Source organism: Osmerus mordax, chromosome 1, assembly GCF_038355195.1.
Source record: "Osmerus mordax isolate fOsmMor3 chromosome 1, fOsmMor3.pri, whole genome shotgun sequence".
Lineage (NCBI taxonomy): Eukaryota > Metazoa > Chordata > Actinopteri > Osmeriformes > Osmeridae > Osmerus > Osmerus mordax.
In genome coordinates, this window is record NC_090050.1 from 1,030,008 (window position 1) to 1,053,761 (window position 23,754).

Sequence of the window (23,754 nt, forward strand, 5' to 3'; positions counted from 1 at the left end):
CCTGCCTATTTATAAGTTATTAGTTCAACGAACGTAAAATTAACATTTACCTCTTTGACATTTAAAAACCATACACTTAACCCATTCTAGACTGAGTTTCAAATATTTCCAAAAGTCTCCACAGTGCAAGTTATTTTTCCAAAACTGTAGGCTAGCTAGCTAGCTTAGCTAACGCTAAGTGACCTAGCATTATACTCATAGCAATACTACCATGCTAATGTTACTGGCTACTACTAAAGCGTTTGTAGCGTAGTTTTTGTCTATTCAATTGCACTTTTTCCGAATTACATCGACATTACTGTGGCAAACGGACATATGACGCTACTCCTTTTTACACAGCTTCAACTGGCCTACTAGTAGCATTATTCAGGCTACATTAGCTTTCACTGGCGGGAGATTAGAGCTATAGCATACACAAAAAGTACCAGAAATAGTAGCTAAATGTTTCATTAAAACACACGTTCTTCGAAGTTTAACTAATGTTTTACATTTCATGAGATGTCAGCACATTTAACCACCTGATTAAAAGATGATGAGCTGAACACAGTTCACGATGTGAAAATATTTTCCGTTGACGTTGGGTCGTTCCTTTGGGTCCGTGGATTCTCGCGGCTCACACTTTACCTTGTCATAACCAGAAGCTACTAACACAGCGCCATCTACAGGTGTGGTTTTAAACAGCAGAGAAATCCTCATTAAATGGGCATTGTGTCTAGATCTGTTGAACTGCCAAAAGGAAATCATTAGTAGTAAAAAAAAAATTGTAGTTTTTGTTTTTCAGACATCAAATATCAATGTTTTTTCACTGTGAAACATTAGACCGACTATAAATTTAACACTAATTAACACTTTCCAGCTTCACATTTGGGAACAATTGTGGTAGCCTACATTGCCGTCCAATCACCGATGTATTTCTGAAAACTGCCAGATACTCATGACAATAAGCTATAAAAAATGCTATTTCAACTTCATTAAGCTGACGATTAATATAAATGTATAAATATAATAGTATTATATTATATAATCCTAAGTAAACATACTCATCATTGATGTCAATGTGATGTCTGTATTACATCAATTTCTACGTCTAAAATAACAAGATGAATTTATGTCAATCGGACTTCAAACATATTGGCCTACATATACATGCAACCAATTTCTGTGTGGGATTAGTTTCCTATTTTCACCCACCTACCATTGGAATAAATTGCCATACAAATTTAATTTTAAATTATGTTATACAGCATCTTGATCAAGTCTTGACTAATATTGGACCTCAAATTGATATCAAGGTGCCCGCTGGGAAGTATAACGGCTTGTTTTTGGTTGTTTCGTTTTTTTTGGAATAATGAAATAACCATATAACACAAATGGTATAACGAGCCATTAATCGTTGTTTTGATTATTCCATATCCTTTATGCTGATATCTGCAAAAGATGAAAAATAGGCTCGTAATATCGATTTGTCCATTTCGGAAGTCAGAACCAGATGATGGGGAAATGCGTGGTATCCGTTGTTTTGTTTTATTTTGGAATAACGGAATAACCATATAACACAAATGGTATTACGAGCCATTTACTCGTTTGTTTGATTATTCCATATCCTTTATGCTGGTATCTGCAAAAAATGAAAAATAGCCTCGTAATATCGTTTTGTCCATTTTGGATGTCAGAACCAGATTATGGGGAAAGGCTTGGTTTCCGTTGTTTTGTTTCATTTTGGAATTACGGAATATCCATAAAACACAAACGGTATAACGAGCCATTTACTCATTTGTTTGATCGGCCGTATTATGCATACTGGCACAAGTGAAAAAGAGAGAGGGGGGTAAAATGTGAAACTATTGGGGGTGTTATTACTTGCGAACACCAGAGGGCAGCAACGACTAGCTTTAAAAAAATGTTCCTGTGATCTGCAGGCCTACAATCTTGACGACACGGCAGCAGGTTCTTTAGTAGAAGACACACACACCAAACTGAAGGCACATGTTGACCGCGTTTGCTAGTTGCTACTTAGTTAATAAATCTTTGATGAACCCAAGTTTCTTTAATATATATTAAGTTTCTTTAATATATATTAGAAACATTACAAGACGGGGCTCCAGTGTGTGTTCAAACAAGGCCAAAAGTGCCAGACGGTATCAATCACACCCGTGCAAGTAACACTCCACGCCCCAACCCTCCCTCCCCCCACCTAAATGACGCTTTCAGTTCTGTTGTACGTCTTAATTAAGTGCATTGAGGCAATCATAGTGAGCAAGTTGAGGTCATGTGGGCTACCTTTGCAGTTTACATAGACACACAACTGACACTGTTGTGGATACTTTTCTGTTCTGATCATATTCTATGTCCAAATTCAACTTCTTAAAAATCCAAAAACAGCTTAATGAAGAACTTTAATGAAGTGCATCGAGGCAATCATTGAGCAAATCTTCCCTTTTTATTTATAAAAAAACATTATTTTCTCATGTAACTTTTATTCAGTTTGGATTAAATGTAGAGTTAACTTGACCCAAAACATTACATTTAAATCTATTCAATTTTGCAAAAGGCCATTGTACGGGACAATACAATTGTCCTTACATCCATCAATGTACAACACGTTTTAGCCTACATCAATGCATTCATACCCTGTGACACACAATTTAAAAATGTCCTTTGAAAGAACATTTCTGTTCTGCTTGTGATGATTTGTATATCAGCCTACACTTCTGTGCTTAAAGTTAGTATACTAGCTTTAGGGGGGGGGGGGGGGGGGGGCAGCAGTTACATTGGGGCCAGAGGTTCTGTTAGAGGGGCCAGTTACATTAAACATTATTGTTGTCATATAGTTTTCTTCACTGCAGTGCAGGCAAAAGCAGTGGCACCCCCAGAAATGTTTTATAGGAGTGGCCAGATGGGGCCACTGAAATCCTGGGGTGGCTTTCCAAAATCACAAGTCATAACTGAATTTAAGCAATTGTATTATGCTGTTGTAGTATTTAGGTTAGTTGAAAACAGCAGCGGACTGGGGAAGGGTGACAGGATCTGAGTGTGGAGATACGTGGATTTATATGCCGGAATGTTTTATATACAGTACACAGTCATCTTTTGTGCAGGATACAGAGAGAATAGAGTATAGAGACTTGTTTAAACAATTGGAAAGCGTGAGAAGGTAAAGAAGTGAGTGGAGAAAAGAGAAGCAGAAAAGTGCAACACCCTACCATTACCATTATCTCTAATTCCCTCTCCTGAGTCTCATCTGTGTTGTATGTCTGCAAACTGCTACAGTATGGGCCTACACGAAAGTTATTAAGTCATTGGACTTGTGTGGGGAGGGTTTGACAAATGTGATGACTGTATTCCTCCACAGATACCATGGGCTTGGACATGGAGTTGGACCAGTTACTTTTCACTTTGACTTGATGGGTGTGACCTGTGAAGAATGAATGGCACCATGCAATGGTGAAGGGCTATAACCCAGGGTTGATTGCAACTGGTGTTGGAAAACACATGTAGTAGGGCAGAATAGAGGAACTGGGCACAAGTTACTGGTTTGGTCCCTGGTTAGTCCCCAAAAACGTGGCAGAAACAGCAGAAACTATTCGATGGCATTGCATCAAGGCCCAATTGGAGCAGAAGTCATAGGATATTTACAATTGTAGTAGGCCAATAGATCTGTTTTAAAAGTTCAGGGGTGTAATTTGTTGGATATAAAAGGTGAAGCACAGACATCAGATTTTCCTGGGAACCCTCTCGTTGCTGCTCCGTGCTGTTTTTGGACTTTGAAGAAGTTGAATTTGGAATATGATCAGAACTTTAAAAAAAAAAAGTATCCACAACAGTGCCTCTGTCAGTTGTGTGTCTATGTAAACTGCAAAGGTAGCCCACATGACCTCAACTTTCTTACTATGATTGCCTCAATGCACTTAATTAAGACGTACAACAGAACTGAAAGCGTCATTTAGGTGGGGGGAGGGAGGGTTGGGGCGTGGAGTGTTACTTGCACGGGTGTGATTGATACCGTCTGGCACTTTTGGCCTTGTTTGAACACACACTGGAGCCCCATCTTGTAATGTTTCTAATATATATTAAAGAAACTTAATATATATTAAAGAAACTTGGGTTCATCAAAGATTTATTAACTAAGTAGCAACTAGCAAACGCGGTCAACATGTGTATTCAGTTTGGTGTGTGTGTCTTCTACTAAAGAACCTGCTGCCGTGTCGTCAAGATTGTAGGCCTGCAGATCACATTTAAAGCTAGTCGTTGCTGTCCTCTGGTGTTCGCAAGTAATAACACCCCCAATAGTTTCACATTTTACCCCCCTCTCTCTTTTTCACTTGTGCCAGTATGCATAATACGGCCGATCAAACAAATGAGTAAATGGCTCGTTATACCGTTTGTGTTTTATGGATATTCCGTAATTCCAAAATGAAACAAAACAACGGATACCACGCATTTCCCCATCATCTGGTTCTGACTTCCGAAATGGACAAATCGATATTACGAGCCTATTTTTCATCTTTTGCAGATATCAGCATAAAGGATATGGAATAATCAAAACAACGATTTGTACCATTGCACCGTTATACCATTTGTGTTATATGGTTATTTCATTATTCCAAAAAAAACGAAACAACCAAAAACAAGCCGTTATACTTACATTTACATTTACATTTAGTCATTTAGCAGACGCTCTTATCCAGAGCATAAGTACAGGGACATTCCCCCGAGGCAAGTAGGGTGAAGTGCCTTGCCCAAGGACACATCGTCAGTTGGCATGACTGGGAATAGAACTGGCAACCTTCGGATTACTAGTCCGACTCCCTCACCGCTCCCTCACCGCTCAGCCACCTGACTCCTATACCTAAATGTGTGTTCGATTTACTAAAGTGACAAAACAATATTACAGCCCTATTTTGCGTTTGTCAACACGGGTTGCAAATTAGAAAAACCAATGGCCACAAGGTACACGGACCTATATGGTATCCTATTTTACTAAGACCTAATGATCGATGACCTATCAAAACTGATGCCGTAGCAGAAATACCCGGTGAAGTAAATAGGCCGTGTCGTATGTACAGAGACCTGGTGATTTGTGACATATCAGTGTACTAAATACCGTTGCTAAAATCCTATATGTATATCAGTGAAGTGAAGAGTGTGTTCATTCTTTAACTAAAACCTGTGAAATATTGGTGAAGCGAAATGTGTTAAAAACTGATGAGGAGAGCACTGAAGATGCTGAATTTATGCAATTTCGAGGACAGGAAAATGTGAAATATTTGAAAGTATGGAGAACCAAATTCGGATTTAATGGTAAACTAAGTGTGGATAGCTGTTCCGCATTAGTTAGAGATATCCGAGCGAAAGGAAGAGGAAATCAGAAAATTGATAATGGAATGAATCATGTCTCAAACAGGAGGGATGGAGATAACAAAAGTGTTTACAGAATATGGACAAACTATTCAAGAAAAACTTTAAGAATTTTTTTTTTTTAGCATACCCTATTTGAGAGAAAACATAATATGCATGAACTTTATTGAGCTGAAGAAATGTTGTAAAGATTCAGGAATGGGCGACGACGAGTCAGTTGCTTTCAACTGACTTCTGTGAGAATGTAATTTTAATTACTGTGTATTCTACTTTGTTATGAAATTCACAAACAGGAGAGAGATGCTGTCTTAATCCAGTGAGAGGTCCGCCAAGGAGACTGGATTGTGGTGACGGATTTGACGCGTAAAGTCCTGGAAATGACCCGAGGTGATGGGGTCATTCCTAGCTAGTTTCAGAGGTGATAATCGAGGAGATAGCATGGTACACGTGAGTCATTGGAAGAGTGAACTTTGTTTGATAGCGTCAAACAAAGGAAACGCGTTATGTGTCAAATCAAGGAAAACTCTGCGCTGTGCCTATAATACTAATAATGAGGTTGCCGTTTTAATCAACTAGACTACATTTTCTATGAGAGGATCACCATGGACACACAATCATGGCATCCGTTTCAGCAAATTGGACTTTGTGATAACAATGGGAATTGTCTTGGGAATGACGTTCCGTTTTGTATGTTGAAAAACGTATGAACTAAAGGGTGCTATGACTATGGATGTACTGATTTAACTGTTTCATTGGTAACAATGCAAATGTTAAATAGATTCAGAAGTGAAGTTTTTGATATAAGTAAACAACGTTTTCTGTGGAATACAATTTAGGTACAAACACTCCTATCATGATACGTTCTACCAGTTACTAAAGATGTTCCAGTTGATTTGTTATGTTCCAGGGCAGAATTTTGAATGTTTTGAGAACAGTTATAGACTGTCGGAAGATAACAATACTGTTTCATTTATGTGACTCGATGAAGTATTATTTGGGAGTTGCATTAAAGCTTAATGTTTTTTTTTGAGAAACCTGTTTGTACTACAGAAAATTGATATTAATTTGAAAAGAAACAGAAATTGAGAACATTTAAGGAGATTTCAGGATGTGTGCCAAAGTTTGTCTTAGCAGCAGGCTGGAGAGAAATGTCTGTTGGCCTAAGGTCCTAACCGCTCTGTAGGAGGTCACCTTCGGGAAGGGTGAGCTTCTTTTGCCATCTATAAAATGGAGATAAGTTGCAGGGGAGTACAGCTGGAGACAAACTCTGGGGTGACTTAAGGGTTAACAGGTTTTTGTTTGATTAACTGAGGTTTATGACTCCCTGACCTGGAAGAGAAATGCTTATCATCTGACTTGGAGAGGAGCTTTGACATCAGGGCCTGGGTTCAACTATCACTGTACTGTCTTAAAATAACCTGACTGACAGTTTACTGAATGGTTGATTGTTTTAATGATGACCATGTATCAGCAATTGCAGGACCGTGCTGGTGATGACTATGACAAGATGAATGATCATGCTCATGATACCTATGATGATGCCTATGTATGAAGATAATTTTTTTTGAGTGAATTCACCATGACTCGTTTAATGAAAATCTGGCGAAGTGTTAAACGATGATATTGCCGACAGCCTTGAAGAAGTACAAACATTTTTGTTTTCTGTTATAATTTTTTTATATACCTCTGCATATGATGATGTGATTTTTATATTTTCCTACTCTTATATGAGATACAAGTGATAACGCGTTTCGCCCTATAGGGTTTTCCGGTATGTCTGAATGCATTCTTGCCATTTGACAGGATGACTTTATTTCTTTTTCCTATGTTTTACTTTTTATTAACTATGGTTTGATGTTATCACCTGTATGTTTCAGTATATTCAGGGTGGAAATGTTGGAGGAATTAAGAATGTGATGTTTTATACTGAATAATACAGATGCTTAGCATTCTTTGTCAGCAGATAACAGAGCCCCCCAAACTAAACTCTATGCTTTCTTATCACCCTGGGGGAAGGGTGAGCATTTGTTACTGACTAAGAATACAAGATGTGGGGGGTTTGTTTGTTTCAAAGAGACACTGTTTGACAAGGACTAGATGGAGACGCGAGGTCTGGTGACCATTTGCTGGACCCTTATGTGAAAGAGGGGGTCAGATCGCTGAGCGGTTAGGGAAATGGGATATTAATCAGAAGGTTGACGGTTTGATTCCTGTCCATGAAAAATTACGTTGTGTCCTTGGGCAAGGCACTTCACCCTACTTGCCTCGGGGAGAATGTCCCTGTACTTACTGTAAGTTGCTCTGGATAAGAGCGTCTGCTAAATGTAGATTCTTTTGTTGTGTTATGATTAGGGTTGATGTTACATTACATTACATTTAGTCATTTAGCACTTTAGACTGATTGATCACAAAGAGTTCATGTTTTTTTCCTGTCCATCTACCTGGCTGTTCTGTGATGCTGTGTTGGTGTTATGATGAGGGGCTGTGTGTTGCAAGTTGAATGAAACAGGGGGACAGACTTCATGTTCCAATCAAGGGGGCTGGCGCTGCCTTGGTGTTTAGAGTGGGGCTCAGCTTGTGGGATCCCGCTATGTGTCATGGTGGGTGTTGACAGACCCCACAAAGAGGTGCTCGGTACCAAATGAGGTGAATCAATTGTCCTGTAGTTTGATCTATTATGACACCAGTAAAGTTCTAGACCTACAGTATGTCGTGGAAAATCTGAAGACACTCAAACAGTCAGGATGCCGGATTAATAAAAATAATTAATTCAATATTTACATTTAGTCATTTAGCAGACGCTCTTATCCAGAGCGACTTACAGTAAGTACATTTCCCCCGAGGCAAGTCGGGTGAAGTGCCTTGCCCGAGGACACAACGTCATTTGGCACAGCCTGGAATCGAACCAGTAACCTTCAGATTACGAGTCCGACTCCCTAACCGCTCAGCCACCTGACTCCCTCCCCCCCCCAATATAAAAAGGTACTTAACAGAGTACTCTGTGATCGATCCACTGGAGGACACGTAACACAAGTGTCGTTCAGCAGAGTGATACCCACCCTAAAACATACCATGTCTTATATAGACTCAAAACATCTGGTCATTCTAAACAACAGTTAATCAATACATTCTTCTCCACAATGGATTGTAAACAACAAATGCCTCAACAGGAAAAGGTCAAACAGCTGCTTCAAGGGCACATACTCTCCAACTGACCCTTTTAAGTACTTCCCCCTTAGGTCATGAATCTAGACTGGGAGGATGTAGAAAATGCCCACTCCCAAGGGTAAGCTGCTCCACAGGGTAATCAGAAGCCTCAGGACAGACAAACATTCCCTTTCATCCTCCACCTGTTGGCCTAACTTCTTTCGTGTCACAGCATGTGTCCTTAACAATAAACAAAACCATTGTAATTCAAATCACCATACACCTACGACTGATTAACCCTTGTGTTATCTTCGGGTAATTCTGACCCATCAGTCATTGTGACCCACCGTCGTATTGCGACAACTTTACTGCATACAAAAACAAAGTGAGGAATTTTCTTTTAACCGTCGGGCTGTCTCAGACCCCCCACATTGCGAAGGTTAAAAGAAAATGCTATTTATTGTTTTTGTATTGGGTAAAATTGGTTAAACACAACAATGGTTCGTTGTGAACCCTTGGGTCATGTGACCCGAAGGCAGCACAAGGGTTAAAAAAAGACAATATTGTTGAGACAATATTTTTTATAGATGCAGAGTTGTTGGTCTGGATATCTACAGGACTTCAGGTCCCAGAATCCACCTCTCCACTGCCCTTGTTACCTGGGATCACAGTGACTTCACAATGCTCTGATGGCAACACACTCTTAAATTATTAATCATTAACAGCATGAACATGAATTAGTCAGATTATTACAGTCTGACCAGAAGTTCTGCTCTCCTGTGTAAACCCTGCCCTATCTCCCCTGTCCCCTATAGACCTGCTGTACCTGGACTGACCCTCACCTGTCCCTGACCACCATGCTCCTATAGACCTGCTGTACCTGGACTGACCCTCACCTGTTCCTGACCACCACACTCCTATAGACCTGCTGTACCTGGACTGACCCTCACCTGTTCCTGACCACCACGCTCCTATAGACCTGCTGTACCTGGACTGATCCTCACCTGTTCCTGACCACCACGCTCCTATAGACCTGCTGTACCTGGACTGATCCTCACCTGTTGCTGACCAGGATTCTGGATGAGCCCTTAGTACCTCTGATCCTTTGTTCTTATTACAAGTTATGCACTTGGATTCCACTCCTGTTCTCTCTGCCCAACCAAGTGAGTTTTTATGATCACATGACCAGAAATAATTAGACCCTTGTCTCTTGGGCTGAATCCATTTAACTTTATTAACATTCTGTTGAGAGCCAGGTTGTCATGGCTGTGTGCTAGAGGTCACAATAACAGCAGCTGGAGGTAGATAGTCAGGTGGAGGAGAGCTGGAGGGAGATACAGGTGGAGGTAGTCAGGTGGAGGAGAGCTGGAGGGAGATACAGGTGTAGGTAGTCAGGTGGAAGAGATCTGAAGGGAGATACAGGTCTTGGAACTCAGGAAGTGTGAGTCTACAAACCTAACAAAGATCCACACAGGATTGTAACAAGTCAAACTGAATGGGTTTAAATGGAGTGTGGGCTTTTCTATTGGTCCTCATATGTGACTGAGCCAAACACCTAAAAGCTGGTTCATCTCTGCTGTTCCACATTTAAGATGAGCTGCTTCACTGCCTCTCTGAGTTTGTAGCTTTGTGGCAGTGGAGGACTCTACTGGTCATTCTACTGGAGATTCAACTGTACAGATGGTCCTGTATACACAGTCATGTGTATTATATTTACCTCTCTCCTTCTCTTTGTTTCTCTCATCCTTCCTTTCTCTCTTTTTTTCTATTTCTCCTCCATCAAGGGTGACGTAGTCAGTCGCACAGATTCTGATTTGACTGTTCAGACTGAGGTCGTATTGCCAAACATCAGACCTGTATCTCATTTAAAATCACATGTGAAACTGTCCCAAATCGGATACAATGGACTGTGGGCTGTTCACAGTATTATCCAATTAACAGACCTATGTCCACACATGAGAAATTAAATCGGATTTGGGCCACAATCAGCCATGGTGTGAACGCAGCCTGGCAAAGACTCAAGATATTGCTCAACACCAATTTATCAACTGATGGAATACGTTGACACATTGTTTCCCCCCCTGTATTCAAGAGCGTAGGTTTGGTGTCAGCTTTGGTAGGGACCCTGCCCGGCACCCTGCCCGGTTCTATGGAACAGCCTTGTTTTTTTATTCAACATCACATAATTCACAATCAAAAAGTGCTGACATAAGGTCAGATTCCCCCAACGTCCTTCAATTTCATTGCTAATGCATGGAAATACTTAATGAAATGCCATGAGTAAGACCTCACCTGAAGCACTGATGGTCCAGCTGCTGCTTCCTCAGCCTGCACTATATCTGCACTGGATTTCTGAGTTTCCTGAATGCATTTTTAAATAATGCCTTCATTAACAAAATGACCTAATGAGAAGTACATGCAATACATTTGTTTGTTCAGAAATTACTTTTTTTATATGTAGGTAATTGTTCAGGTTTTATGGAGCTGTACTAGGCCTACATAATCTGTACTGGACTTCTGAGCAATGAAATAATGTATTAATGAATTATATGATGCATACATTTGGGCATCCCAATTTATAGCACCTTTTTACTACCTACAAGTATAAGTGTGAATGATAACATTCATGGGTAACATTGTCTAAACGTCCCTTAAAAAACAGCAGTGCAATCTTTACCAAAATGGACAATTCTCACCTGAACCCCTGATGCTGATTCATCACCAACCTGCTCTACATCTGTAGCTTCAGGGTGCTGTTTTTCTTGCACAGTAATTCATCAATTTAACCCTTGTGTTATCTTCGGGTCATTCTGACCCATCAGTCATTGTGACCCACCGTCGTATTGCAACAACTTTACCGCATACAAAAACAAAGTGAAGCATTTTCTTTTAACCGTTGGGCTGTCTCAGACCCCCCACATTGCAAAGGTTAAAAGAAAATTATTTTTATTTGTTTTTGTATTGGGTAAAATTGGGTTAACACAACGATGGTTCGTTATGAACCTTTGGGTCATGTGACCCGAAGGCAGCACAAGGGTTAATACAGACACTAACCATGCTTAGCTGACTGCTGACATTGGTCGAGATTACAGGGATAGCCATATTACTATCCAATGGATCGTATAGGCCTACTTATTACCAGTTAATATCACTTTTGAGTTGCTAGCCTGCTGGTACTATGCTAAACTAGTACGGTCCCATTATGTGAGTAGGTTAGCTTTATCCTTCTGGCTTCAGCAAGACCAGCTGCTGCTAACACACTGGTCGAAAGATTGCAGACGCTAGGGATAGATTTAATACAAGCAAAAGTTACATGCTCTACTACACTAACAACTTTCAAAACATGTTTCCATTGTAGAATGGGTGGCGATGTAAGACTTACAGGTTTGCAGTCAAACAATGACGTGTCGATGACAGTAGTGACAACAACACCAAAACAACAACAGTGATAATGGATGGCAGGGTTGGCCTCTACTGTCCACATTGTCTGACTCACCACATATACAGCGGCTTTTGTCATTTTCAACCATGTGAAAACACCAGCCGAAAATATTTATCAAATTGCTGTGGTATCAAAAAATTACAATCCCATATCTACACCCATGAAAGTGGAAGATTTGCTCTTTTGACTACAGAACCCTTTCCCAGAATCAATATGCTACTGTGAATCATGACCGGGAATAGTACCGCACTTACCTTATTTCACTTGAATCATATCTGATTCAGTCTTGAGAAACTCTGGGTGCTTGTTTCCTATATGTAAGTGATGTTCTGAAGTCATTAACTACCAAGTCCATGCAATGAAGGTGTGAACACTGGGGGCCTCGTACGTACATTCGCAAACGTAGCGTTATTAGCGCCATGGCCAACCCGCAGATTGCGCACTCTGTGATACTTCAGTTTACGTCGTATTTACGAAACCTGCAGGTCATCAGGTAATCAGCGCCTTTCTCCGCCCACTATACCGTACATTGCGAGCATTTAAACGCGCAATTGAATGGGCCTCCTTCTTTCTCTATCATGGATCAGCCACCAAAGTCAAAACAGCAATGACTGTTTGAAGTGATCCTGATGCCAATATTTGTAATATAGCGAAGAGTTTAACAACTGCTGGAATGGAATGTCAACGCTGAGTCGGAGATTCGATGTAATCTTTGATTTCTTCCAGTAACTGTAATATTGCATGGCTGCTTAATCTGTAACGCATAATGATTTCGTGTTCACTGAACTCAAAAAGTGTGATCCTTGTGGCAAAAATGGTTTTGCCTATGTCTTCGTCTTGCTCGGGTTACGGCTGCCATTTTACTAGGAGGCATATGCGCATCCTGGTTTACGCCTGCTTTTAACAGGCGGATAATTTTCACCGCAAAATAGAGTTGCGCTTTCACAAGCGGGTTTTGTACATACCGCGGAATACATAATTAGGCGCACTTTACGCATCCCCTCCCATCTCTTTATGGGAAACTCCCACTTTCGCATTGACCCTACCATGAATGCATATGCATGACACGGAAAAGCGCAATTTGCCATTTTCAGTTCCCGCGACAGGCAGTCTGCGCTTTTACCTCAGTGCGGCATGTTTGTACATACCTCGCCATGCTTTTACGCGCAAATTGCAAAACAAATACGCCTGAAGTGGGTGCAAAAGCGTTAGTACATGAGGCCCTGGGAATTACCTTTCACCTGTCAACTCATTCTGACCAGGGATGATGGAGGAGGAGAGGAAGCTACAAGACTGTTGCTGAAAGACTAAACACACAGGACCACTATATACTATATACACTATACACTACATAGACCCACTATATACTATACACTACATAGACGCACTCTATACTATACACTACATAGACCCACTCTATACTATACACTACATAGACGCACTCTATACTATACACTACATAGACCCACTATACACTATACACTACATAGACCCACTCTATACTATACACTACATAGACGCACTCTATACTATACACTACATAGACCCACTCTATACTATACACTACATAGACGCACTCTATACTATACACTACATAGACACACTATATACTACACACTACATAGACGCACTCTATACTATACACTACATAGACGCACTCTATACTATACACTACATAGACCCACTATACACTATACACTACATAGACCCACTATATACTATACACTACATAGACCCACTCTATACTATACACTACATAGACCCACTCTATACTATACACTACATAGACCCACTCTATACTACACACTACATAGACCCACTATATACTAAACACTACATAGACCCACTATATACTATACACTACACATTACATAGACCCACTATATACCATACACTACACACTACATAGACCCACTATATACTATACACTACACACTACACAGACCCACTATACACTACATAAACCCACTATATACTAAACACTACATAGACCCACTATATACTATAAACTACACAGACCCACTATATACTACACACTACATATACCCACTATATACTATACACTACACAGACCCACTATATACTACACACTACACACTACATAGACCCACTATATACTATTAATACACGCTATACAGCCCCACTATATACTATACACAACACACTACACAGAATAACAGATAACACAACAGATAAATGACAGTGTCAGGCAATTAAGATGACTGAAAATTATAATGTCTTACAACCGATTCATCCACTGCATGTCAGTTATAATATATTTCCTTTTAATGCCAATACTAAAGTGACATACAGCATGTCACTCCAAAGGTATTTAGTCAGTTTTTGCTCTGTTGTCATATCAAATTATACCTCTTCAGAACATGCTAGATCTACAAATAGGTCTGAACATTGACCAAGATGGGAGGTAACCTAAAGACTCCTGTAGAATAGATTTTGCAAACTGAATGTAAATATTTCACACACATCATAGTCTGGTAAAGTCAGTCTTTTGGTCTGTTTACCCACCAGAATGTGAGTCTGAACTAGATCTAAATAATGTTGACTGAAGGTCTGAAGGTCTACAGCAGGTAACTGCCCATCATGGTGAATCAACATAGTAAACAACAAGCACCCAACAGTACTGTTCACCAATTCAATTGATTGAGGTGCATGGAATTCTGTAAATAATTTCAGTAAATCTCCTGTGTTGCTCTGTCAATAAAATAACGTACATTACACTTACTGTATTGTGTCTTCTCTTTATGAGTGCAGGTTGGGAGTGGACATTTCCTGTTGAGAAACAGTTCTCTCATTGAGCTGTGTTACGGAAACTGACGAGTAGCATAAAGAGGAAGAGGGAAACCAACTGGAACAGAGCAGCAACATAAAACTAGAGAGGATACAATTTCTGGGGAAATTGTAGGGTGTGCTTGCTTGCGTCGGTTGCACAGGGGTCTGTATATTTTATATAAAAATGCATCGGGCCTACTTATTATTTATAAAGATTACATAGATTTAAAAGCATCTTTTTTTTGCTGCTCATTTACAACTCAAAATACGAGTGAAGTGTAGAATGTCTTCTCATTTCCCCTGCAAGAGGCAGCTGACAGGCTGAATCAAAACGAATACATTTGGCAGACCGGTGTACAAATGGACCTAATCTCTATGACTTAAACGTCCTTTTAAGTTGTCCCTTCTCGTGATATTTTCAGGCATTTAGCCTACTCATATTGCATTCATTCATTAATAAAGAACCCCCTTTGAAGATTATTCTACGACTTTACCGGCAGAAGATAGAATCGCGATTCAAACAGTACCATCTGCTAACTGAAAATATGCCCCCAAAAACGTAAATAAGCTTGAATATAATATTCCACTAATATTTAGTGGAAAATAGCTCATTCATAAAAAGCTCACTGGTAGCGATCATTGTCAGTAACAACGCAAAATGCGATATAGCCCTGTGTGGAGAAGCTGCCCCGGTAAATTCTACTACTACAGTACAGTACTAGACTACTGCTGTGTTCGTCTTGATAGCGATTGCGTTGGTTGAATTCGATTAAACGTTCCGTTGTACGGTTTAGGCTGAAATTAATTATTTTCATGAACAGATTGACAAAGTTTAGGCTGTGGCAATGAAGTTCAGGTTAGTAGTCAGATAGTTTCCCTATTGAAAGACTTTTGAGTAAGGGGAGTGACGAACATGTTCTGTCGCCGTTTGACTTAAACAGCTGAGGAGTTTTTGTTAGCTACTCACACTAGTGTCTCGGGTACAGTAGGCTACAGCGTTGCAGTGAGCTACACTGGTTTGAAACCACAGGTAATGGTAATTTCACCAACAAATCGTTTACTAATGTCAGAATAAATCCTACAACGAAAATGTATATGTGAGGAATGTTTATTTTAACGATTGAAAACAGATACATCATAGACCACTGTAGTATGTGTTGCCCGGGCAACACAGGCTAATGTCATGATGCTAATATGTCAGTGAAATAGTAGACTACTGTTTCCGAAAGTAGATGTACTTCCTTAATAATATCAGCTTATATTGTACATTACACATCACAATTGTGTGTCATATCACAAAGTAAAATGAGTAAATATTTATTACCCTGGCCTCTTTGTTTGTGGCGTTTCTGCAGCTGCCTTGCAGTAAAGCTATAGTTAGCCTAGCTATCCCCCAAGTTAACAGATGCGAAACGAATGTTCTGCCAAAGGTAGTCACGCGTGTTTTCGTGACATTATTGCAGACCGGTGTAAAAATTGACCTAATCTCTATGATTTAAACGTCATTTTAAGTTTTTCTCTTCTCATGATATTTTCAGGCATTTAGCCTACTCATATTGCATTCATTCATGAATAAACAACCCCTTTGAAGATTATTCTACGACGTTACCCGGCAGTAGAAGATGGAATCGCGATTCAAACGGTACCATCTGCTAACTGAAAATATGCCCCCCAAAACGTAAATAAGCTTGACATTTATTTAGTGGAAAATTGCTCATTCATAAAAAGCTCACTGGTAGCGATCATTGTCAGTAACAACGCAAAATGCGATATAGCCCTGTGTTGAGAAGCTGCCCCGGTAAATTGTACTACTACGGTACAGTACTAGGCTACTGCTGTGTTCGTCTTGGTAGCGATTGCGTTGGTTGAATTGGATTTAACGTTCCGTTGTACGGTTTAGGCTGAAATTAATTATTTTCATGAACAGATTGACAACGTTTAGGCTGTGGCAATGAAGTTCAGGTTAGTAGTTAGATAGACTTTTGATTTAAGTAAGGGGAGTGCCGAACATTTTCTGTCGCAGTTTGACTTCCTAAACAGCTGTGTACTGTACAGTAGCTAGATGTTTTTGTAGTGTGTCTTGCGTAAGCTACAGCGTTGCAGTGAGCTACACTGGTTTGAAACCACAGGTAATGGTAATTTCACCAACAAATCGTTTTCTAATGTCATAATAAATCCTACAACAAAAATGTATATGTGAGGAATGTTTATTTTAACGATTGAAAACAGATAACGCTACATCATAGACCACTGTAGTATGTGTTGCCCGGGCAACACAGGCTAATGTCATGATGCTAATACTTCAGTGAAATAGTAGAATACTGTTTCCGAAAGTAGATGTACTTCCTTAATAATATCAGCTTATATTGTACATTACACATCACAATTGTGTGTCATATCACAAAGTAAAATGAGTAAATAGTTATCACCCTGGCCTCTTCTCTTGTGGCGTTTCTGCAGCTGCCTTGCAGTAAAGCTATAGTTAGCTTAGCTATCCCCCAAGTTAACAGATGCTAAACGAATGTTCTGGCAAAGGTAGTCACGCGTGTTTTTTGTGACGTTAGTGACGCAGTGACGTTAGTAACGTCAGTGACTGTGGCTAGCAAATTAGCCACCGTTAGCTTCACTTTTCGCCACAAAAACTTAACTTACGCTTAAACCATGCAACGGAACGTAAATTCCAATAGAAGCAACTCAATCGCTACCAAGACGAAACTTTTGACACCTACGTTGTCTATGTAGGCCAAATATTGACTGAGTTTTAGGGGGGCAAAAAGAAATAAAAATAATAATATATATGTGAGAGAACAAAGGTTGTGCTCTCGCCGAAGGCTTGAGCACACCCAATTTTGTAGGGAGTCAGGTGGCTGAGCGGTGAAGGAGTCGGACTTGTAATCCGAAGGTTGCCAGTTCGATTCCCGGTCATGCCAACTGACGTTGTGTCCTTGGGCAAGGCACTTCACCCTACTTGCCTCGGGGGAATGTCCCTGTACTTACTGTAAGTCGCTCTGGATAAGAGCGTCTGCTAAATGTAAATAAAAAGATGGAAAACCAACAGAAAGAACACAAGTTGAGACCAGGGTTAAACACTGAGGGATTTATACAGTTAGAAAGGTCTGGAAATAGTTTGTCTTTGGTGTACTCTGTCATTGACATTGGTTTTGGACTAGTGACTTTGCAACCATACTAGGCTTGGGTGTGTTTCACCTGACCCACTGATAAAATACAGGCTAATGTTAGATGTCAGTATCAGAGTAGCTATAACCAGGGGTCAATCCTGACTAATGTTAGATGCATGTAACCTATTTACAGACATGGTAGCAGTGTCTGAAGAGGAGTAGGGGCAGGGTGGGCAGGCCTGGAGAGACATCAAGCAGGCAGGAGAGTGGGGGTCCAGGGCAGGCCTGGAGAGGGATCAAGCAGGCAGGAGAGAGGGGGTCCAGGGCAGGTCTGGAGAGGGATCAAGCAGGCAGGAGAGTGGGGGTCCAGGGCAGGCCTGGAGAGGGATCAAGCAGGCAGGAGAGAGGGGGTCCAGGGCAGGTCTGGAGAGGGATCAAGCAGGCAGGAGAGTGGGGGTCCAGGGCAGGTCTGGAGAGGGATCTAGCAGGCAGGAGAGTGGGGGTCCAGGGCAGGTCTGGACTGGGTGTTTATAGACGTCTTGGTATAGAACAGGGGGGTATTCCAGGTAGCGGGTTTAACAAACTCTGAGATTAACCCTGAACTCAGAGTTGAGTTACTCTAACATGGGAAACTCCGAAAATTCGGTTCCAGAACACCTGATATGAATTAGTTAATTCGACTCGGAGTACGTCAACTCTGAGTTTAGCGCGTGCACGAGTTCTACTAAAAGCCAACATCTATGGAGCTCCGATACTAGGATTTACCATGGAAAAAGGCGACAAAAAAGGGCGTCCTATTTCACCGCAATGGAATTGGAAATTTTAATCCGTGCGTATGGTGAGTCCGAGCACATATTTCGGAAAAAAAGTAATACGGCTGTAGCTGCGAAGGACAGACAATTGGCGTGGGAAAGAATTGCTGATCGAGTCAATGCGTAAGTTTGAATTTAGTCCATAAATCGAACATTTAATGTCCGTTAACACTGAGTTCAATTCAGCAAATAGAAAGAAGGCTGAGGCACGCAAAACGGGTGGAGGGCCACCACCAGCACCTCTGACCTCTGCAGAAGAGCTGGCTCTGAGCCACAACATTGGCCGTCCAGTGGCTGAAGGCATCCCTGGAGGAAGCTCATCAGAGCCAATCACCCCACAGGACACAAGTGCCTACATAAGATGTAAGTATGTGCGAGTATGTGTGTGAATGTGTTTTCATTTTCCACTCTGGTCCACTTCTAGTCACTGATGGTGTAATCTGAGTGGTGGAGCCTCCTGCAAGCCTTTGCACAACGGTACCACTTGTAAGTAGGCCACTCAATACTCCATTATGCATAGTAGTGTTGACTATCCTGAAACAATACCTTTCATCACAGGATGATGATGATGATGATGATGAGGACACATTGACTGCTGCCACAGACGGGGTTGCAGAGATGCCTACATATATGGTAGCTACATATATGATAGTTCTCTCTCCGTGTACTTTATTTACAGTCTTGGGTGTAATTGTCAGTTTAAAATGTACACTGAATTGATGAGAGTAATGAATGTAAAAACTAAATGCACAGTCTGATCCTGTTGAACAGAGCATGGATGAGCCTTGCCAGGAGAGGGGTCCATCAACCTCCAAAGCACAGCTACAGATGTTCAGTAAATGGCAGGTGAATTCTGTGTGTAGAACTGGGATTTAATGTCATCCTTATGTGTTACCAGTTAAGGACTTGTACAAACTCCTTTTGTTAAAACAAATGGAGAAAACTGACCAAGAGATGGTGTATTTGGGGCGGAAGATAAAGAAGACGGATCTAGAAATTGAATTGCTAGAACACCAGCTGCAGGTGGGTGCATGGTCACAGGTGAGTGAGTGTTAATTGTCAGAACAATATATTAATATTAATTGTTGCATTTCTATTTGTAGGCAATAAAGAAGACAAAATGAAATGGTAATGATTTGTGTTTATTTCAGTGTCAGGGTTGGTGGAAGTGTGTGCGGCACAGTATGTCTCTGACTTCTCTCCCATTTTGGACATCTGCAGGTTGGAGGGGATGGTCGTCCTCAGGGTCGTTTTGTACGGCAGGGTGTTGCTCTCCTCTAATAGTGGCAATATTATGAAGAACAACACATGCCACAATAATATCACATGCCCTCTCTGGTTTTACCCTCAGTCTACGTAGGCACTGGAATCGGGCTTTGAGAATGCCTATGGTCATCTCCACCCGGGCTCTAGTCCTGCAGTGGGCCACATTGTACCACGGCTGAGGGCCCGGCTCAGGGTCATGGTAAGGGGTCATCAGAGTGGGCTGGCATGGGTACCCTCTGTCACCAAGCAGGTGGCCATGAAACTCTCCTGTAAGTATATAGTGGGTACATTGTAAGTGTGGTAGAAGAGGGAGACAAGGGAATGTTATTTGTTCAAAGCTTAACTTACCATTTGCAACTCTGTTGCTCAGGGTAGACTCGCGATATATCCTTGAGTCATGTACCGAGCCAGGCCATTTGGCCTCCACATTTGAGATCAAATGTGCTGCATCACATATAATCTTGCCAGTGCAGAGAAGAGATATTAGCTGCAATATTTTAAAGTTGTGCTGTAGTCTTTATTATTGTAAGACAGTAAATCTACCTGCACATTAATGCTGTGGAATGACTTCCTATTCACATAGTCTCCTTCATTAATGGATGGAGCTATGATGGGCATGTGGGTGCCATCAATGCAGCCAATCACATTGGGAAATCCTGCAAAATAGAAAGGATTTACTCATCCCAGTCTGAGATTGCAACATTGTCATTCACATGATTTCAAATTTCTTCATTGACTTAAACTGAATGTGTGCTACATCAGTCCCCTGAAATCATGTGAAATTCCTCTTTGATGGTCCTTAGAGGTTTGTGCCCAGGAAAGACTACGTAGGTCTGCAGTAGGCCTTTCAGTGCCAGGACCACTTTTCTTATGGCTCGGCAGACTGTTGCTTTTCCGAGATGTTCTGCATCGCCAATGTTGTATAGGAAACTCCCGTTGGCAAAGAAACGGAGAGCAACGCATATCATTTGGTCTGTTCTGAGAGCACGTCCACGGTGTGTTACATTAGCAATGTATGGATGGAGAATGTTGGTGAGATAAATTATTGAATGTGATGAAAAACGGTAACGTTCGCGTAGGTATTCATCGGGGAATGAAAGTACATCCAATCGTGGTCTTAGAATCCTCTCCTGGCGTAAGGCTATGCGAATTATATTTTGCTCGTAATCGATCGGCCGACCCAGGAAAGGACACCCCATGTCTGCAAACTGTTTCAAGATCCGAAAGTGGGTGGGGATTGCTAGGAAAACGTAGAGTTTTTCATAGAAAACCTGCTAGCGAGCAGGTTAGTTTCACAGCGTAAGTTACCATGGCAACTTACCAAAAGGTTTTGTTACCTCTCTTTCTGGAACGTGGAACTCGGAGTAAGCCTCTTTTCAGGGTTAAACAACTCAAGTTTTCACTAAACCTGCTACCTGGAATACCCCCCTGGTAGCAGCTGTCTTACATAACTAGACCCTGTCTTGTCTGTGCTTCCACAGAGCCTCCAGCACCATGGACAGGTCCCACCGGGGCGCTGAGGCTCTCTGAGGGGGTCTGAGTCACGTACCAGACAGGAAACGTTTAACCAACAGGTGGCTGAACAGAGTCGTCCTGGCAACACCTTCATGACAAGCTGAGACGGCTGTTGCATACACCCTGACACTACCCGCAGTCTCCTGTCAGACAGTGATTGTAAAAAGCACAAGAACGTTTTGATCCAGTACGAGACTGGGTCAACGTTTTGTCCTCCACACCACCGAGAGAAAGTTTGCCAGCGTGTCACATGACCCCTCACAGTGGATCACATGACCCCTCACAGTGGATCACATGTGTGTGCTCTGTACAGTCTGGATGACAGCCTCAGACAGACCTCTGTGTTCTAACAGGTCCCTCTCAGTAGCCAAGCCATGAGAGGACCTCCGATCACTGGTGGGCTCTTCACCGTGCCTCCGGCTTGGGAGAGCATCCTTCCACTGAGGGAGAGGCCTCGTCCATCCACCCCCAACGGTGGTTCGTCCCCGTGACATCAGGTCTGCTCCTTTGTTGAGCAGGTCTGGGATATGCAGGGCTCTCAGGGAGGTGAGACAAGACAGGTACTCATGCAGGCACGTAAATATGTCCTTTGAGCCTTCTCATACTACAAATGGACACATACAAACAGATGGGTTTCAGCAAAACAACGATTGTCCCCAAACTACCTCCTAGTTAAGTTACTAAACCATGTCACTGGTTCATGTGTGTGTGTGACCCTGCCCATCTCCCCCTGGCCTCCTCCAGGTAGATGGAGCCCAGGTGCAGGTAGATGGGATGTGTGTCTGAGGCGTCCACCACTAAGTGCAGGGTCCTCTCATAGCCCTCCAGAGCCTTCCTGTGCTCCCCAGTCTGGTAGTGCAGGTGACCGTACAGAGCCACACGTCTGGGTCCTGTAGAGAGGGGAACCATCAGGAGAGAGATTACACATGAACATCTGATTGATTTGGTTAACACATGCGTGGTGTGCTTGCAGGTAGTGAATGGACATCTCCCTACAATCTCTGGTGAGTCTAGGTTTACTTTAAATGATTATTATTCATTTCTAAAACAAAGAGCCCATGATGATGTGTCAGTAGATGCTCCTGGTCTGTAGGTTGTTTGAAGCACCTGGAAGCTGTGGTTGAGCGCCTCCCGCAGGCTGAGCTGGGCACTGCTGTACTCTGCCCTCAGCAGCTGCAGCCTGGCCATGGCCCCCCTCTGGACACAGCAGCTCCTGGACCAGAGCCCGCTGAGACATCTGAGACATCTGCACGCACACACACACACATACGCATACACACACAGTATACACACATACGCATACACACACAGTATATACACACACATACACACACACAGTATATACACACATACACACACACATACGCATACACACACAGTATATACACACACATACACACACACACAGTATATACACACATACACACACACACACACACAGTATATACACACACATACACACACACATACGCATACACACACAGTATATACACACACACATACACACACACACACAGTATATACACACATACACACACAGTATATACACACACATACACACACACACAGTATATACACACATACACACACACATACGCATACACACACAGTATATACACACATCCTTCGTCCTTGTTCATGAACAAGGACGAACAAGAACAATGCAGAGGAGGAAGCTCACAGCTGTAGCCAAGAGCAGTTATCATTTTCACTATTCTACTGTTGTTCTGTGAAGTTTAAATCTGTGGTAGAATGAACAAGATAGACCCTAATTGAAGATCTTCTCCAACATATTCGTAGATGGGAGGGAATGTGGATGACTGAGCCGTCAGCGCTCATGAATGGACCAGCTTTATCTCAGCTGGTCCTTTTGAAATGTTGTCTCAATTTCATCCACACACCCGGCAGGTGTGAAGTGGACTGGATGAACGGTTCTCAAGATGTGTGAACCACAGACATATACTACAGATTTTACGTAGTTGTCTGTGGCACCGTGGTCCTGGAGGAACATTGTTTTGTTTCATTGTGTACTGTATCACGTATATATAAATTAAATGACAATAAAAGACACTTGGCAGAGATTCCTTGCTTCATTAGCTATCGTGTTTATGTTCAGTAAAGAATCCGAATATTTGTTCCACCATTGTTTAATAGATTTGTTTAACTGCAGTGTGAACCAATTACCAGCGTAAGTGATGCTAGGTGGGTAGCTACATGCTAGGGTTAACTTCCTGCTCCTTTCTGGTGCACCTGGCCATGTGTTTGCTTGTCCTGAGAATGATCAAGTAAATAATAAACATCAAAC

General features: G+C 41.7%; 1 protein-coding gene and 1 pseudogene across 1 annotated transcript in view; both read right to left on the bottom strand.

Moving 5' to 3' along the window:
* LOC136943034 (protein NLRC3-like) overlaps window positions 1-23,754 on the bottom strand; it is a 112,090-nt gene that overhangs the window by 49,128 nt on the left and 39,208 nt on the right. The gene's annotated exons all lie outside the window — the stretch shown is intronic.
* Window positions 19,811-20,987, bottom strand: LOC136943019 (putative nuclease HARBI1; annotated as a pseudogene).